The following is a 5,127-nucleotide window of genomic DNA, read 5'->3' on the forward strand; positions in this document are numbered from 1 at the left end:
AATGTAAGTGCAACAGGATAAAAAAACTGAGAGATACCCAATAGGTAGAAATGTTGGAGAAGAGAACAGACAATAACCTTCTTGGGCAACCAAATTTAGCTCTCTTTTTCATCTCAGTCTTCTAGCAATTATGTCAGCCACAAGAACAAACACACCCAATTGAATTACCGAATTGCCTGGACTCTGGAAATGGCAGACAAATCTAGTTAATAATTTGCGGATCTGTTCGATTAAAAACCATTGCATGAAAACTTAAGAATCTCATTTGATTGCTGGGGAACTTGAAAATATTAATGAACACAAGTATATATACCTTATAACTAAATAATAATAATTTTTTTGTCCAGTGACATAAAACAATAAAAAAATGTAGTAACACTCATACCTGAAACATGATGGGAATTCTTCATTCTCTTGGCTGCTCAATGGTAATGACTCATGTTTTGAGTTGGCCATTTATTTCTATGACAGGGATGTGAGCAATTTTGGACCAATGTTCGTTCCGTTTATACCTTTCTTCTAACAATGGGCAACCTACAATGAACAGTTCTTTCAAAGAGGTAGGGAGACTGTCTTCTGGCAATGACTCTAGTCTTGGACAATTGCGTAAAGAAAGTGTTTTCAGCAAGGATGGAAAGGCTTTTTCTGGCAATGACTCTAGCCTTGTACAATTGCGTAAAGAAAGTGTTTTCAGCAAGGATGGAAAGGCTTTTTCTGGCAATGACTCTAGTCTTGTACACTCATAAAAACTAAGTGTTTTCAGCGAGGAGGGAAAGGCTTTTTCTGGCAGTGACACAAGCCCCGGACAACCCTTAAAAGAAAAGGTTTCTAGAGAGGAGAGGTGTCGAAGTCCAATTCCTTCTGAGGATTTCATTTCAGAGAGACCATCGATTTGTAGAGACAAAAGAGAAATGGGCAACAACGACTCCTTGAGCATCATGTTCACAATATCATCACCCCTAATTTTCAATGATGAAAGAGCAGTGAGACATTGGAGACCCCACTCTCTTACCGGCTTTGTTATCCCCACAGAATCAACCACAATTGATTGTAAATTGGGAGGTAGGAAAACTCCTTCACATAATGATAAATTCAATTTTGGAAGATCCAAAAGACGTATACTTTCAAGAGCGGTGAGGGTGCCCATCCGTACAGGTAGTGATCTAAGTTCCTCGCAATCACGGACATGAAAAGATTGGAGGGTTGAAGAGCTACAGGAAGAAGTTTCTGAAATAAAAATAGATTCCAAACTGTTACAATCATAGATGGAAAAATTTTGGAGCATAGGAAAACAATTCAATGGGACGGTGGTAAGTGCATTGCAGTCTTCTAATGTAAGAGTCACAAGGGATGTGTAATTGCTCCACATTTCAGGAGGAAAGAATGCTAAGTTCTCACAATTTTCAATAGAAAGTGATTGCAAAGAAGTGGGTAAGCCATTCGTTGGAATCGTAGTGAGAGAACTAATACCATTGAGATCCAATTCTCGAAGAGAGGTGCTGTTTATAATCATTTTAGGTACAGATTTTAGCATATGACGGCTCCATATGTCTATTGTTTGCAGCAGACATGGAGAATCACTCTCGAGCAATGAGTATTGGTTCCTTTCAGTATTGCTTATTGAATCTGAATCTTCCACAATACGAATCTTTTTTATTGAGGAGAGCCAATGTGGAGTAGGTGGTGTTGCCAAGAGATGATCACAATCATATATTTCAATCTCTTCTAAGGAAGGAAGATGACTAGGTAAATGTCCTTTCAATTTGGGACACCTTACTAACCTCAGAGTTTTGAGACGAGGAAAAGGAAACATGTTGTCTGGAAAAGGACACCACTCCTTCCAATTTCCCATGAACGAAAATTCCAAATTCTCAAGGGATTGAAATGGTTGGAACGAAGAATTGGAACCTCCTGCTGCCATGCCATAGAACTCTTGCCCAATTGCCACAATAGATGTCATTCTATTAATCTGCAAGTCCTTGAGAGAAGGTAGCTGCCCTAGTGATGGAAGTGTCATGCAATTCACACAATTATCAATGCAGAGAGACACCATGTTAGAAAACGAAGGATCTCCAAACAAACTTGGAAAACTTGTCCCACCATATGATCCAATGCTCAGTTTTTCTAGGTTTGTAGATGGTTCTAACATATCAAGCACATTTTTTTCATTAAGTGTGTCATCAGTTTCCTTGCCCCACTGTAGCGTCAGTTCATCAATATGTTCTTTGCTCTTCAAGTTGGTACCACTTACCTCCATGACATCATTGACATTTTGCACGTTCTTGATGAGTAACTTTCCCCGTAGCTTAGGAAACTTCCCAAGCTCTCTAACACTTAATCCAATATTTTTCTTGCCTACTACAAAAAGAGTTAGAGTTTGAAGGTTTTCTAGTTCAGCAATTTGCTTCGGCATCTCGTTTATGCTTGTCATATCAATATAAAGATGACGCAAATTACTTAATTTTCCAACATTTTCAGGAAATTCTGTGAGTTTTGAGCAGCAAGATAAAATCAAGGTTTGCAAGTAGTAGAGGTTGCATATGGTGTCAGGCAAGCTTGCGATATTCGTGTAAGAGAGATCTAGATAGCGCAATTGCACTAAGTTGCCAATTGTAACGGGTAGCATGGTGATGTTTCTATATCTTGATAACGATAACACCCGCAACCTTCCAAATGTGGGTAGCAAATAATTGACCGTATTTCTTGATAAATTATATTCTAACCATCCAAAGTCAATGGCCAGGAAGCTTCTCAAGCGTTTGAATTTGTCGAAAGTCTTAAGCTTCTTAAAAATATCATATGTTTCTTTATTATATGACAAGTGGCGAACATTTTCATAGCTCTTAACACCAAATTCAAGTCTGTAACAACTTTTTTCAGATACGACCGTAGCTAAATCATTAACAAGGTCATGCAAGACAAATTTATGTCCTCTAGAATCATCATGCAATTGTTGAATCAACGATCTGGATAACAATTCAGTAAAACACTCATCACCTACTTCTTCCATAGTTTTTTTTTTCTTGAGAATGATCAAGGAAGCCTTCTGCCATCCACAACAAAACCAATTGCTTCCTATCAAGTGGATAGTCCTTTGGAAAAATAGAGCAATAGGAAAAACATCTTTTCAATTGAGAGGAAAGGTATTGATAACTCAGGCGCAATGCAGGCAGAATATTATCATCCTTTAAGTTCCATATGTCGTTGTTCAGAACTTCAATCCACTCTTCAGTATCTACTTTTGAACGCAACAGTCCTCCAAGTGATTTCGCAGCTATTGGCAATCCACCGCACTTTTTTGCAATCTTCCTGCCAATTGGTTCTAGGTTTCGACATTGAGTTTCAGAAAAGTCACCACTTCCAAATGCACGTTTGGAGAGTAAACACCAAATGTCTTCTTCTGATAGAGGATCTAACTCAAAAATAGGAAATGTGCGTGCAGCATCTGCCACTTTTTTGTGGCGTGTTGTGATGATCACCCTGCTTTCATTTTTTCCATAAATCAACGGAGATACAAGTTCATCCCAATCAGAACAACTGTCATTCCATAAGTCATCCAACACAATGAAAAATCTCATATCCCTTAAATTTTTCTTTAACTCAACTCGAAGTAAATCAAGATTGTCGGTTCCTGATGGTGTTTTAGTGACAGATTCAAGGAGAGTTTTGGTTACATTAAGGATATCAAAATCCTCTGATACACAAGCCCATGTTGTGAGATCAAAGTGGTTTTGAATTTTTTTCATCAATACAAACAAGTTGTGCAAGTGTTGTTTTTCCGAGGCCTCCCATGCCTACAATTGCAACTATGCCCATATTAGTATTGCTTTCTGATAGCAACATGTTTATTACTTTCTCTAGGTCATCTTTCCTACCAACCATGACAGATTCATCGAACATAGGATTTGAAGGTGTTCTATGAGATACTCTGACACTTTTAGTTTGCAAACTAAGTATATCTTTATTATCAGCAAAAAGTTTGAGGGTTTCACACATGTCTTTCATCTGGGAATTGATCTCTCCATAGATGTTTTTAAAAGGAGAAGAAAGGAAGTTCCACACCTGATTAGTTTTGTTTGCAGGTTGCGTGTTCTCCATCTTGCATCGAAGGGAATCATAGCTAATTTGGTTAAGCAGATCTTCAGCATCATAGACAGCATTTTTCAAGCCATCAAGCCAGTCTTTGACAGAAGGAGTGTTGATCTGCTTCTCCTCTGCAGCATCTAGGAGAGGTTGAAGAGTGAGTAGTGTTAGTCTTATCTGTTTCAAGAGTGAGAGATTTAGCTTGGTGTTTTTGATGTAATTAAGAAACTCTTTGGAAGTAAGTTTGTCAAGTAAGGTATGAACAGTTGCAGAGAGGAAAGCACTTCCTATCATAGTTGCAGCCATATTGTATTAGCAAAAGTTCGAAGGAAATGAAGATCTGTTAGCTACGAGAAAAGAGCAAAGACTCTATGTGTGAATGGGTAGCACCTCTTCTTTGAGTGGTTGGCAATGCATTAAGTATGAAAACAAGTTGCAGCAATAATTCAAATATGGACAAATGAATTATGTTGAGTCACAAGATGAGGCCCACTTTTGTTGACTAAACTCCTTGGATGAGTCAAGAAAACCAAATGCAAGCCATGTTGATTCCAGGAAATTGGAGTTAGGCTTGCAATATAAAAGATAACATTGATTTCATGCAATTAATAACCAATCAGAGCCTAATAAAATAAATCAATTTAAAAAATATATATAAGCAAAAAGATTTGTACTTGCATGCATATTATAATAAGCATTGGATACCTAACAGCAAGTTTCATCTTTGATAAAATCTGGTGAGTTGATAAAATCTGATGAATAGTGCAGACTGTGCTTAAAAATAATACAAACTTATTACTTTCTTATTTTAGTCTTTGTTCAAAACGTATTAAATGCTACTTTTGAGAACAACAGATAATAAGAAAATTCATATGATTAAGTAACAGAGGAAATATAAACTGGCTTGGACGACTGCACAGACTTATAGGATATTATCGATGCATTGAATATCATATAAGTCAGAAACAACTGGATGAGGGATGCTTGAATAGAAAGTCACAAAATAGCACATGACAAAGAAAATCTTGATTTGGATGGTGGAAT

General features: G+C 37.3%; 1 pseudogene; it reads right to left on the reverse strand.

Moving 5' to 3' along the window:
- Positions 1 to 436: 436 nt before the first annotated feature.
- LOC131659656 (putative disease resistance RPP13-like protein 1) lies at positions 437 to 4,389 on the reverse strand (annotated as a pseudogene).
- Positions 4,390 to 5,127: the final 738 nt, after the last annotated feature.

This window comes from Vicia villosa, linkage group LG3 (assembly GCF_029867415.1).
Source record: "Vicia villosa cultivar HV-30 ecotype Madison, WI linkage group LG3, Vvil1.0, whole genome shotgun sequence".
NCBI lineage: Eukaryota > Viridiplantae > Streptophyta > Magnoliopsida > Fabales > Fabaceae > Vicia > Vicia villosa.